Source organism: Benincasa hispida, chromosome 9 (genome assembly GCF_027475165.1).
Source record: "Benincasa hispida cultivar pf3 chromosome 9, pf3_genome.v1.1, whole genome shotgun sequence".
In the NCBI taxonomy this organism is placed as follows: Eukaryota; Viridiplantae; Streptophyta; class Magnoliopsida; order Cucurbitales; family Cucurbitaceae; genus Benincasa; species Benincasa hispida.
In genome coordinates this window covers 49,715,334-49,731,002 of record NC_143486.1, presented here as the reverse complement: position 1 = coordinate 49,731,002, position 15,669 = coordinate 49,715,334, and the positions used below count along the sequence as shown (strand labels likewise).

The 15,669-nt window shown below is 28.5% G+C and overlaps 1 pseudogene; it reads right to left on the bottom strand.

Annotated features, from left to right (window-relative positions):
• Positions 1-2,640: 2,640 nt before the first annotated feature.
• On the bottom strand, positions 2,641-4,083 carry LOC120087251 (serine acetyltransferase 1, chloroplastic pseudogene; annotated as a pseudogene).
• Positions 4,084-15,669: the final 11,586 nt, after the last annotated feature.

The window sequence follows — 15,669 nt, the reverse complement described above, 5'->3', positions numbered from 1 at the left end:
CAATCTGAACAGGTACATTACACTAAACCCAATTGATTATTTTATACATATTTTTATTGTATTTGTCTTTAATATTCTCTAATATAATATTTTGTGTTTCAGGTTATTTGGGAGCTATACAAAATTATTATGCATATTTTGCCTAATTTTTGTACGAATGGTCAAAACATATGGCGGACGATGAGTCCTCTCATATGTTTTCACATTGGTGAATGACATCTTCCTGATAGGGTGATGAGACAATTCGGTTTTCAGCAGGATGTCCCATCGCCTTGTAATACTGAACCTGTACTGCATGATATTGACTTAAGGACTGAAGATTAGTCCAAAAACGTTGCAGATTTGGTAGTGTGATGGCACTATCGTGCAAGGTTTATTGCAGTGGGGGTTTCTCTTGAACATTTTGACACAGATGTCACTCCAGAATATATTTATTGGTAGAACAATATCACAAGGCGCTACGTCACTCGTCCGGGAGCACCTGTGGGTCATTTGGTAAATGAATGAATATTATCTAATTATTTTTAATTTAAATTTATTTTAAATATTTTCTAATTGTATTATAATTCACAAAGATCAAACAACAGTAGACTCCGTGAGGTTGTGAATAATCAAAACCAGGTTCTTGCTATACGTAGTGACAACCAAAGCTATATGGAGGAAATTCATTATATGTACGATATACCTATTATTCCTCCACCAACTCCTAGACGTAAAGGACATGTTCGGGAAGATGATGAGTTTGATGAGGTTGCACATAATATGGAAGAGTTGCCCCTATGATGCAGACGCAGAGTCGAACTGATTATATTAGTCTGATGATGATGATGCCAGCATTTGGTTCAGGACATGATGACTCAAAGGCTGGTCTTTCATCTTCATACGTGCATGGACATGGTCGAGGTCGTGGAGAGCATAATGAATATTTATATTATGAAGCACTTGCAGAGGTACTAGAGCAACATCAAGAAGAACTCGAGCAACCTCAAGTTCAAAGTCAACTACGACAACCAGCTCGAAATCAACGACGTCCGCTTTGTGGGACATATTGATTTTTGTAATTATTTTTATATAAACGAGATATTTAATTTATATTTTTTTATTTTTATGAGATATTATTTTTTTTAATTTATTCTTTTTAGAGTTTAAATAAAATAATAAAACATTTTTAGAAATTATTTTTATAAAATGGAAAATTAAAAAAAAAAAAAAAAGGAAGAAAGAAAGAAGAAGGTGGAATGTGTAATAATTAAAAAAGAAAAAAAAGGAAATTTGTACGGTGTTCTCGCTCTCTATCAAAATCTTGCTATTTCGCTTTCGCTCTCGCTCTCTCAAACTCTCGCTCTCTCTCATAATCTCGCTCTCAAATTTGATTGGGAAGTTCAGTGGCAAAAAGAAGGAGATTCATTAGCTCGTTATTTAGTCAGACTTGCTAAGATGACAGAATCCGTAAAAATTATTCAACAAGCTTTGGAAGGAATTCCAGGAGACCTTATGAAAATTTAGAAATAAGATCTTTTGATAGAGGAAGGTCTCTGGAATGATAATTAAACATACTCAATAATAATGTTAAAGGAAGGGCAAGGTCGAAGGTTCAAAGTTCGACCTACAAATGAAAAGCGAAAGGGAAAGGTCGAGGGTTCAAAAATCGACCTATCTAGGTTGAATTTTCAACCCTCGACTTATTAAAAAAACTAATATTTTTACAAATAGTTTGAAAACAACAATATTTTTCTAAATAGTTTTTAAAAGTACAATATTCTTTTAATTTTCTCATTTTTAAGAAACGTAATTACTTTTTAATCATATGTAGTAATAATAATAATAATAATAATAATAATAATAATAATAATAATAATTTAAAAAAAAAACTCTTGATCTTTACATTTTAACGTTGGATTGGTTTAGTTCTGCCCAATGATGAAGGTGGCCCAAAAATACTATAATAAATATTTGACATAAAACATCTCACACGTGTTTTGTTATAAACCATTTATTTTCTTTCTACCTTTAACAATATGATTTTGAATGAAAAAAAAAAAAAAAAAAAACATTTGGACAAGCTTGTGTCTCTCAAGAAACTGAAATATCAATGTAAGAAAAAGAATACTACGTAAATATATTCTTTACCATTTATAAAGAGGATTTTCACAAGAAACTAAAGCTATATTTAACGTTGCACTGACTCTGTTAAAAAGTCACGTGAAAATTTTTTTAACTGTTCTTTTACATTTAGTAAAACAAATTTAAATTTAATCTATTAAAATCATCCCGTTGATTTCATGTTTATTTTAAAAGTAGTATCTTACTGATTTTTAGATTCTCTTAAAATGGAGTCTTTTTAAATATAAAAGAAAAAAGTTTAAAAATATTTCCGCTTTATAAGAATTCCAAAATTTATCATATTGAATAATTATTTAAAATTTTAAATTATAAAAAAATATAAGTCTATTTTAGTTAATAAAATTTAAACTAAAATTTATCAAATACTATTTGTTTTTTTTTTTCTCTAATTGATTTACCAATTATTTTAAAAACTACACTAATTCAAACCAAGCCTAAATTTTGTTAACCAACATCTCCTCTCCCACTAAACTAACTCAAAAGAAATGGCAAATTACATCAAAATTCAAGAAAAGCTAGAACCAAGAGAAAAATTCAACTATTTTATTGGATATAAAATTCAACTCCCACAATCCCAAATTGGGATTCCTTCTTTTTCCTACCAAAAGAGAAATTAAATTTTTTTTTTTTAAAAAAAAAAAAACTATATTATCCTTTTTGTGTTCTCTCTCTTTCAGCCATTATTACCAGAAACTAGAGCTTCAACTCTCAATTCAATGGCATAAAATGAAGAACAAAGAACTAAAAAAAAGGGAAAAAAAATCTCTATATAACATAATCAGACCACTCGCTTATATGAGAAGTATGATCCATAGTGAAACTTGGAGTTTTATCCAACTTAATCGGATTCACCTTCCCGCCGACTAGCCTCGCCGGATTCCCGACGGCCGTCGTCCGCGGTGGCACATCCTTCAACACCACCGACCCAGCTCCAATCTTCGCCCCATCGCCGATCTTAATATTCCCCAAAATGCAAGTTCCAGCTCCGATCAGTACCCCATCTCCGATCTTCGGGTGACGGTCACCGGAATCCTTCCCGGTACCACCCAAAGTCACATGGTGAAGAATCGACACATCGTTTCCGATCACCGCCGTTTCGCCGACGACAACACCGGTAGCATGATCAAGCAAAATCCCACATCCAATTTTCGCACCAGGATGAATATCAACAGCAAAAGCTTCAGACACTCTGTTTTGAATCAACATCGCCAAAACTTTCCTCCCTTGATTCCAGAGCTTATGAGCGATTCGATGCGATTGAACAGCTAAAAACCCTTTATAATTCAGAAAACACTGCACATAACTAATACAAGCCGGATCTCTTTCTTTAACCGCTTTCAAATCCCTAATCGCACATCGCAAAATGTCACCTCCATCATCAGTCAAAACATCAGAAAACAATTGAAACAGAGTCGAACTCGGAAGACTAGAATTACAAAGCTTAATCGAGAGATGATTCGCCAGGGCCTTCTCCATGGAAGCATGAGAGAGAATAGAAGTGATGTAATAGTTTGACAAAATGGGTTCGTCTTCAACATCGGAACGAGCTTCTTGACGGATTAAGAACCAGAGATCGGAGTCAGGGGAAGGGGAAAGAGGAGAATCGTGGGTTTTTTGGGGATTTGGGGAAATGGGTAAGGAAGAAAGATGATCGGAGAAAGTGGGTCGGCAGAATTTGAGGATTTTGAGAGAGGAGTTTGGTTCGGAAGAAAGGGGAAGGCAAGCGGCGGCCATGGGAGAGGGATGAAGGTCGGGAAAAGGGGAGAATAAAGAGGAGAAATGGGAGATGAAGGACATGTGGAAGCGAGAGACAGGTCTATATAGAGGAGGGTTCATGAAGGAGAAGGTACTGGAAATTTTCTTGAGAAAATTGGGAGATTTTCCCGGAAAGTGAAAAATTGAGGGTTTGATTTTGATGAATGGATAATGATATTGCCGGAGGAAGTGTAAGAGAAGGAGGTCAATGAAGAATCATTTAAAGACAAAAATTTTAAATAAAAATAAAATAAAGAAAATGGGGGAAGAGGATATTAATTAAAATTTAAAATGTTTGATTATTTATGATTGATAATATTGTGTATAAATTTATAACGTCCACAAATCAAATGATGAGAAAAATAGCTTTGGGTTGCTCAAATAAATAAGAGAGACGGGTGCTTTAAAGAATTTAGATAAATAAGAGGACTTGTTTGCAATTGTTTAAATACAGCTTCATTAAAGATTGCCATGAATTGTGTATAGCTTTATAGCTCTATGTACTATAACTAAAAAGCCGGAGGTTCAATGCCTCCCCTACATATAGATTCAACTCGGAAGAAAAAATATGTATTCTCGAACAAGAGGTTAAAAGGAGTATATGTCAATTATTATTGAGCTAAACTTAATTTTGACCAATGTAATATGGATGCATCCATCTATATACTTTTCTCTCTCATCGCTCACACCAAAAAATAATTAAAATATTTCAAAAAAATAAATAACAATAATTTTCTACATGTCAAGTTATAATAAGGCAAATAATAGGGTGCAAAAAGATAGATGTCTCACAGGATGCATTAAGTATTTTTCTTTTGCAAATTATGAACTTTTAAAACTATATTAATATATTAATTTTTTTCAAATTATAATATCTTAACTAGTCGTGTTATTACCAACTCGAGGATAGCTCAACTCATTTAGATATCATCAACCACTAAATTGGAGGTCTGGAGGTTTGAATTTAAGAGACTCTAAATTTGTGTCTTTTTATGTAGTTTTAAGCTAAATGCATAAAGTTTTAAAAAAATGAATGAATATGATAGAGACATGTTTGACATGACACAAATTATCATCTCAAATGTTTGGAAAAAAAAATTATTATTTATTTTCTTTTATAAAAAAGTTATTAAAATAAATGTTTTAAAAGTTGTAAAGATTATAATAAAATAAATTTGAATGGTGCAGACTAAATGAAATTAAAACCTAGTTTTATTAATGGATTGATCAATTTTATAAACTTTTCATCAAACAGTAATTTTCAAGGACCGATTTCATATATAGTAAAATGATAGACTTATTTTTAGATATAATAAAATAGTAAAAAAATTTCTAATACGAAAACATACTATTTTACTACATTTGAAAATATATATTTCCAACATACAACAATTTCTCAATTTTCAACTACATATTAAGAGAGATCAACTTCAACTCTATATTTATGTGTTAATTAAGAAAACGACTTATTGATTATTTTTTTTTTAAAACAAATAGAAGCAATATAACTTTTTGGGATAACTAAAGGTTGGTTTGTTTTATAACTCAAGTTGACATTTGGTCAAATATATTTGGTAATCTATTGTCAATTTTTAGTGAAATACTCAATCTCTCTCTCTCACACAACACAAAGGTTATATCCCCATCTCTCTAAAGTAGGGGACATAGACATTCACCTAATAAATGTACAATTTTATATTATTAAGACTACTAATAGTTTAAAGTTATTTACGAATATATCGTCATGATCTTTTTTTTTTTTTTTTTTAAAGAAAGAAAGTAAAAAATTAAAAGATCATCAATTTCATTAATCGAGTAAAATCTCAACTCGTAACGTTAAAGAAACTATTTTTCTAAATTACCCTAAGTTATAGGTTACCAAGATATCTAGTGGAAGAACTTTTAAAGAATAAATCAAATTCAACCATTAAATAGAGTGTGGGACTTTCCTACCCTATAAAATAGATAATTGTGAAGGTGTTTTCTTATTTCAATTTAATTCTATACAAATTTTTCATTGAGGATACCAAAAAATTTCAAATGGGTACCTTTCCGCATTTTTTAATTAAAAAAATTTTCAAGTTTTAATGACGAAGTTGAATTCAAATTTAAAATAGATTTTTATTATAGACCTCGAGGTTAGAGGTTCAATTCCCCCACCCATGCTTTAATTACAATGCATTTGCCAACATGAGCAGAGTTCAACTGTTATAGTGCTTGTACTATCGACTTCAAGGTCAGAGATTCGATTTCTGCACCCCATACTTTAATTATTATAAAAAAAAAACATATATAATAAATTTTTACATTAACAATAAAAGTAATTATTTCGAGATTTTGTTTGCAAATATGATGAGACCAAATTTTAATATTAAAGTGAAAAATTTGTCCAATCTTAAATGTTCTTAATTTGGTAACATATATACTAAACTTGATGCAACTACCTCTAGGTTAATTTGAGTCAATTATCTTAAAAAAATTGTAATAGTAACTTAATGCTTGGTAGTTTAAAATATGATTTGGCCATTGCATCATCACTTGCGAAACCAAGGAAATTACTTGAAAGACTTGAAATCTTGTCAATCAAAACATAGTAAAGACATATTGGGAGTTTGGTCAAATAAACACAACGTATAGAGATGGTCATGTTGACTTATTTCCAAGTGAGGATGTGTTGGGTTCCTCAAAATTTTATCTTTAAGATAACCATATAAAATTTAGAGTGTTATATCTCGTTGTTGATCAGGTTATATTTACGATATCGATCGAAAATGACTTCAATTTGAATTTATTGTTATTAGAGATAACGAAACATCTATGCATCTCAATGATATGATAATGTAAGTTTTCATGACTTTGTTTTCGATTTCATCTAAAAAGTCACATATCAAAATGAGAATATTATCGTCCCTCGTTTTATATTTCCATTATCTTTCCCTTATCAAGTCATTAGGATCGTTTGGTTCAAAGTTTTATAGATATCTGAGAATAAGATGTCTGGGAATAAAAAACTATTGTGTTTGGTTATGTATGAGAATGAGAATATGGGAATATATTATATTTTTGTAATTATAAAGTATAAAATTAATCAAAATTAACTAGTTTTTGTTTTTTAATTTATTTTTATGACATTATATTATTAAATTAATTTTAAGTCATTAAAATTTAATTAAACTTATCCACCCACCCTCCAGTTTAATATATTTATTATCAATTAAATTTTTTTATATTGCACATTTATATATCATTTTTTATTAAAAAATATTAGTAATTAATTCAAATATCTATTTTCTTTTTTTTTTTTTCCTATAGTTTTGTTAATTAAAGAGTTAACTAATTAATTATTTAATGTCAATTATAAACCTTATGTATATATAAAAGAAGTTGATATAAACTAATTGATTTTAAATCATCAAACAATGTTTTTAATTTTTAAAAATTAACTATAATTATAGATTAAAATTAGAAGTACAAGTGTACAAGATTGTTTATTTGAAAAGGATTAACTTTTTTTAGTTAATTAATTAATATTTTTTTGAAGACTAATTAACAATTATAATAAATAATTTATGATGTCAATATATTTTACCAATAAAAAGAGATTTAAGAAAATATAAATATGGTTATTCATATTTTTTTAAAAAGGTTACGGTTTTTCATATTAATTCATAATAATAGACAAATTATTATATTAGCATTATTATTAATAAAATTAATGATATATAGATCAATTATAAATTTAATTTAAACATATTTATAAAAAGTAAATAAATTAAACAATATCAACAAAGAAGTAAAACAAATAAAATGAAAAGATAAAAAGTAAGAGAGAAAAAAACCATTGAAAATGGAGAAATCCATCTATTTAGGTGGTTATGAAAAACCTCCCTAGATGGGAATATGAAATGCATTAGAATAAGGTATTCTCATTCCCAAGGTTGAAAATTTGTAACAAACATAAAATATCATTTCTTACTCACACATATTATTTTTATGAACCAAACCCTATTGAATCTCTCCTCAAATATCTATGTATATGTCTAACTCTTACTTAGGGCAACTCATTTTTAGCAAGAGCACCCTACCAATCCAACATAACTCGACTGCTAACCACACACTAGGACATGACTACATCTTTCAAGATTTGCTGCTTCTTTATTTGACACACGAGGACTATATTGATATGGCTAAGTTAGGAGCCTGACTCTAATACCACTTGTTTGAAACAAGAAAACATCTACATATTCTTGTAATAGTAGTTTTACTTGGTTTCACAAAAAGCATGTACATCATACCAATGAATTTATAATCTCTTGTTCTCATTTTAACTATATATCCATGATCTTCTCCTTACCTAACTAATGCGAGGTGTTTTTATCGCAATACTACGTCATTATACATGACTTGTTTTTCTTTATTATTTTTTTTTTAAAAAATTAATTTAAGTGAGTCTAGAAAATATCTTTTGAAATGGGAATCTCATAGGTTTTTTTTTTTTTAATTTTTTATGGGAAAAAAGTGGGGGTTATTATGCAATATTGAATGAGAAAAAAATCAAAGCAAAATCCAACTTCAAAAGGTGATGCATGGTTGATCAAAAGCCACTCAAATTAAAATAAGTTTTCACCCACTTGTATATGCTTAGAATCGACATTGTGCAGTTGTAGTTCTTCCTTCACTATCCTCCAAACATTTGTCAATGGATGGTTGAAAATGTTTTGGAATCTCTCTCTTTCTCTCTCTTCACAACCACAACAAGATATTAAAAACAAGAGATAGGGTTTTCATATTTTTATATACCGTGTTGTGTTCTTTTGACTTTTTTTTTTTCATTTCCGAAGATAAGTTTCTTTTCTTTAGTTATGAGATTGAAAATCGAACTTTTGACTTTGACATTAATAGAAACCAACTTTATATTAATTCAACTAAATTTATTTGGTCAATAAGGTCTTACTAATTAATTACCCCTTTCGCAATTTTTATGTAGTCAAACTTGATTTCTAAGCATGGGCATAAATGAGGTATTTTGGAGTTTTATTTACTTTTTAGATTTGATTCATGTAATTAATTTCTTATTGAAGAGAATTGATAAAAGTACTTTTGAAAAACGAATTAAATAGAAAATTTAAGTTATATTTTAAATAAAAGTGTCAAATGCGTGAATCTAGTTAAACAGATATTGATCGACTCTAACGTCTTTTTCATCATATAGATTGTGTGTACTTACAAGGCAAGATCTTGCATAGGTGTAATGTTAAAGTGTAACACCTTTTGATGCCTATGTCAGTATTGAATCAAAGTAGGCTATACCTTAGTAATATTGATTGTGTATACAATGGATGGGTGTCTCTCTATGAATACATTTTTGTCATGATTAAGCATAGGTGTCAATATCGTACATCAAGTCGATAAGAGTTTCGAAAAGGGTCTACCCCACAACGCTGTAACTGGTCAGTTCAGGGGCCTCCGTCCATTTTTGAGGTAATCACTTTGGCTCCTTGACTTAATACCAATGAGTTTATTGGACGTCTATCTTTCTATTTTGGATTTTTTTGAATCTGTTGGTCCTACAATTGAATGATTATGAGCCTAAATCTTGAGGTGACTCACAATGAAAGTTTTTTCATAGGTTATTATTGTATAGTACTACTCAAAGTTTTCTCCATAGAATAATATTATTTAGAAAAGATTACTATGTTAAAAGTTAAAGTGGTTAATAATTAGATTATTTGAACATATATATTGCTTAAACGTCAAATACCACTGATCATATATATATATATAGTTAATGGACTATTATAAAATAAAGGTCCTTCCACAAATTTTTATTATTGTAGTTGGGCAACTTTAGTAAATAATATAAAGGTATTTAATGATTAGAAACTTAGAGGTATTTTAAGTTTTGAAAAGAAATGAAAAAGCAATACAATCAATACTGAAATTGAATTTTCCTAACACAGACAAAATAGCAAATTGTGAACCATTGAATCTATGATATGATTACAATTTGGGTTTAGAATGTTAATTAATAATTAATTAAACTAATCAACTTTATGCAATGAATGTTCCTAAGTCTATAGAAGAACCAAACCTAGTTGCATAAATAGAGATGAGTTATTGTTTTTTCTTTTTTCGTTTATTAATTTATGTAAACCCAACCTTAATGATTGATTTAATATTAGAACTTATAAGTATATTTTCTTAATTTTGGAATTAATATATTTTAAAAAAAAATTCGTACAAAAATTATCAACGATAATTTTAACAGAGAAAATACATATCAATTATTACTGAGTTAAGAATTTATTATGTCATATATTAAAAAAAAAATTATAATTGTATCTTTAAAGTTATTTATTTACACGTTTCTATGTTTTCTTTTACTACTTATGTTAAATTCATTAATTAAATATTGACAAAATTTTCTGAGTTAGTATAACGGGGCAGATAATTGATAAATAGATATGAGTTGGAAAAATTCCAGGTTTTCTTATAAATAGAAAAATCTAAAAAATATTTACATTTTATAGCAAAAAGTCCTAAAAGTGTTTTTGTATTTTTGAAATTTTTTGTTATAAAATATAAATATTTTTAAATATTTTTTATATTTAAAAAGAACCCAAAATATATCGTATTATTTTACGGACTCATTATTGTTGTTTTAAAATTATATTGAGCTAAAAAATAATTTTGTGTGATAGGTTTTTGTTCCATGCCTAGCACCAAGAGGCAAAATTTGCTTTAATAGTGGGCATGCCAAACTTTTATATATTGGTATTGAGTTTGAAAATATTTTTTATTAAAAAAAAAAAAATTCAAAATTTGAATCTCAAATCTTTAGACCCATTTGATAATTATTTTATTTTTTGTTTTTAATTTTTGAAAATTAAATACATTTTTTCTCAATTTGTTATCATGATTCGCATCTTTCGTAAGGAAAAAAATTGAGTTCTTAATCAAATTCAAAAACAAAAATAGGTTTTTAAGTACTATTTGTTTTTTCTAATTTTTAAAATTTGGTTTGGTTTTAAAAACACTCCTAAAATCAACAAAATTTGAAAACCAATGGAAGTGAGATTTGTAGGCTTAATTTTCAAGAAAAAAAGACTAAAAACCAAATAATTATCAAATAGGTTTTAGAGAAGAAGTATGTATCTCAATTACTTTTAAATTATTTTCATATTAGTGAATTTAAGAATTTGTTGATCGTATATTTTCATGACTCATATTAGCTCTTAGAATAATTTTCTTTGTTGATTTTGAATGGATTTTTTTTCCAATTTCGACTACAATTTAATACATTATGTTGTTAAGACTTTGAAAATTTTCATATTAAACCTTAGTCTTTGTTTAAAATACTCTTTAGAGAGCTTTAGAGTTAAAAAATAGATAAAAAATTACCATAATAATTGACACATAAAAATTGGAATGTCAATGCCACATCATTAAGTTCAATTTAAACTATGTAAAGATTTAGACAAAATACAATAAAAAATCATCATAACCATTCAATTAAACTTAAAATATCTAAATTGTACTTACAAAAATCTTTAAAAAATTTAAAACAATATTCACAAAATTAAATTTTATACGTAAATTCAATTGATATCACGCATGTTTTTTCATTTTGTACATCGCATGTCACTCAATTTCCATTCATTATTTTTATTGAAAAACTCTTCAAACGATTTGTTGTTCTTTTAACAACATCTAAATAAAAAAAAAAAGTAAAAAAATAAAAAAAAGTTGAATATAAAGTTTGAGGGCATATAAAAAAAATTATGGGTATTTTTTTTATATAATTTAATAAAAAGTTAATTAATTAAAATTTACTTCGACTTGTTAAAATGTACCTTATGTTATGAATCAAAAGGTAAAAAATTTAAAGATAGACAGGTGGGTGTTCTAAATTGAAAAGAAAATGGAATAAAGTTGGAAATTAGTTTTTGCTCTCTAAAGAAGAAATTTGATAAAGTAACAAACAGTTACCTTTTAGTGGAATGAAAAAGTAACGGTAAAATGTAAAAAGTGCTGATGCGACGCCAGTGATGACGTAGCTAATTTTTGTTTTTTTCACTTTTAATTATTGAAGCTTCTGTCTTCAAAATAAATAAATAAAGATTAAAAGGATTCTTTAGACTTTTCATTACGTAACCAATTACGTGTGATTTAGGTTGCCTAGTCAACTTCGCATTTGTGCTCTGTTTTTCGTTAGCAAACAATTCGACTCATATATATACAGAGAGAGAGAGATCAAATTATAATATTTATATGGTAGTAATTATTTTTGGATTGTTTTTAAATAAAGAAAAATGAGATAATTTATTTATAAATATAATAAAATTTTATTATCAATCAGTGATAAACTGCAATAGATATTTATCAATATCAGTGATAGATATCTACCACGATCTATCACGAATAGACAATGATACTTTATTATATTTGAAAATATTTTTAGAAGTTTGATTATTCAAAACAATTATTTTTTTTCTAGATTTCATGTCATTATTTTATAATTTTTTTTTAGAAATACAAGGAAATTGGCAAGAACGAGAGAATGAGTATTATCATCATCAAGTTGAGAGATCATTTAGGAAAATATGTTAGCTAACATGTTGAACATATTATAACCATCATTAAACGAGCTAACCATCAGTAACATCAGTTTGCAATTGATTGATGTGACAGAAATATTGCATCTCTGCTAAAGAAGCTAATTAATCGAAAGACCTTCTTCATGATGATCTTGATAGTAGTGTGATTTTCATCGATCTAATTTAAAAACTGAATAGTGTCTAGACAATTAATCTCAAACCGAACTTAATTTCACTTATTTGGATAATGGAGAAATACCCGGACACTTACTAACACCCTGCTCTAATGAGATATTGACATGATGGTCCTTCAACATTAAACATGTAATTAACCTACGAGAACTCACCTCTCCCCTGATTATAAAAGGGGAATGGAAAAGATCAGAGAGAGGAGAGTTTCTCCTTATTGGCTAAACGGAGACAAAGATGGTGAATTCCTTATCCCCATCTCCAGCCTTGCCCTTATCATCATCATCATCATCATCATCATCTAAATGATGGAAGCCAAATAATATATCAACAACTCACTAGGATCACCTCCAAGATAATTAACCAAATAATAGTACTCCAATATACCACGAATTAATCACCGAGCAATCAACCAATAATGGACAACAATAAACCATAAAATTCTAGAAGACTAAAAGCAAATAACACATATGCATTATATGTGGAAAACCCCTTCGATGTGAAGAGTAAAAACCACGGGATTTGTGAAGAGTCCACCCTTGTCACCTTCTCTTATTTAATAAAATTGAGGGAAAAAGAACCAAATACGTCATACAAAGAATCACAACCTACTAATTTCACACATAAGAGATCAACACTTGAGAGATAAAAGGAAGGGAAATATCACCTAGTTTTACAGATTCTGTTCAACAGCGGCTATAATCAAACTAGAGCTCAAAACGACGATTCAACCATTCAAAACGAGGTCCTATGTGTCTCCAACGGGTTGGCAAAAAATCAGCAAAATTCAAAGGTTGAAACTCCGCCAATCGACAACTTTGTGAAAGTTGTCTCTGAAACATCAAACTGTACTGCGACGGTTGTATCGAGGTCGGGGACGGTGTGGAGATACTCTCACTGCCCTCGATCGAGGACCCGTTTTGTGTCCTCAATTTGACCCCCATCCTCGGTTAAGTTGGGGATTCCTTGTCTCGATTGAGGTGGGTACCTGCGGGGACCTGACCCTATAGGAAATGCCAACCCTAACTGCTCTCCTTGTTTCTCTTTGTTTTCTTGTGTTTTTTTTTTTTTTTTCGAGTTTTTTCAACTTTCTTCTTTTTTATTAGATCAGCCCATCTTAGGGGAAAAAAACCGATTTAACCTCAATTGGGCTAAAGACATAAGTCAACATTTTAGACTCACAAAACACAAGTTTAAAAATAAAACTTTGCTTATGCAACATGTGAGTTGAACACCCAGAGAAACTTTTAATTTTTCCTTTTACCCATTTTAGTTGATGGTTATTAGGATATCTTATGTAATTTCACAAATAAAGAACTAAACAATTTATTTAAATCATTTATTTATGATTTGAATCTAAATCTAATTCTGTTATCATCAATCTTCTAACTCATTTGTGATTTATAAAATAAATAACCTATTAAGCACAGATATAAATACGGCTACACGATACAGATGCGATCGAATACGGCGATTCGTCAATTTCTAAAAAAACTATGATGGAGATATGTCTAAGGATGCACCATTTTTCTATATATTTTTTTAATATATACATTTCTAAAAAACGAGGATACTCATACGTTGAAAATACATTTTCTTTTTCTTTAAAAAAAATCTAGGATATAGATAAATTTAGCATACAAGTTAATAATAATATCACAAAATAGAATATAAACACTGAAATACAATACAAAAAAAAACAATATTTAAGATGTTGAAGTACAATAATTAATAAAATGCAATAGAAAAGTGACTCATATTGCAAAAAAAAAAAAAAGAAGAAGAAGAAGATTAGAGGGAGAAGTATGAAGATAAATGAAGAACTTCTTCATTGAATTGTTGAAGATATCCAAATGGTTTATATTTTGGTGGATTTTGTGGGGACTCAAATGTGAAGATGGAGATTAAATAATTTTAGGTTTGGTTTCTTAATTATTTATTTTTTCTTTTAGTTTTGGACTCGAGTAGGGAGCTTTTTAAATAGGTTGCCTAGCTTTAGATTGGAAAATATTAGATGAATTGCTTATTTTTTTTCTTTAAAAAAGATACGCGTAGAAATAGATATGTCAAATCGTGTGTCAAATACGTATCTGTGAAGTATTTGAAAGTATCGGTATTCGATACGTGTTTGATATGAATTTTTTACCTTACATGAAGTATCTGTGCTTCACAGTAAATAACAAATCCTTGAACGTGAAAAAGTAAAAATATAATTAGGTTTAACATAAAATCAACTTACGATTTCAAATCAATAAATGGCTACATTAAACCTCGCATTTTTCATTAGATGTCTCCATTCTTTTTTTTTTTTTTTCTTAATCTTGCGCTTCCCAATTTTTTTGCTTTCATTTTTTTTTTAATATATTTCGTTGCAGCATTCAAGTAATTTTTTGTTTTTAATTTCATCAACAGTAACATAGCTTCCAATGTTTTTTCCCTTTCTTCTTTTAAGCTTCTAAGTTTTTTCCAACTCTAGAAGTAGGCATCGCCTCCAAATTTCTTTTTTTCCTTTTTCCGCTTCATATATCTTCTTTTTTTGAGTTCTGGAGTATCTCTTCTCCCTTTTCTTTCTTCTGGTTTTTAAAAATATTTTTTAATATTTTATTAGCTCTCTTTCTCCCCAAATTTTTTTTGCTAGACATCACCTCCATTTTTTGTGCTTCATGTATCTCTTTTTTTAATGCTATTTTTCTCCTTTTTTTTCCGTTATTCCTACCATTATTTTAAATGACAAAATTACTATATTTGAAAACAACTATTTTCTATCCAAAATTAGTTAATTAATTAATCAATTTTCATTCATTGACTATATTTGTAGGTTTATAGTTGCTCTTTTATACATTGTAGGACAAGTTGTGTTTATAAATATAATCATTATAAACAAGTTGGCCCTTCACAAGTTGTACGTTATTATGGTTAAGTCAAATATCTATTTTACCCTTGTGATAAATCTCCTTTCAGTGAGTTATTTAGCGTTAAGAACTTAAGTTATGGAGTGGAAAGC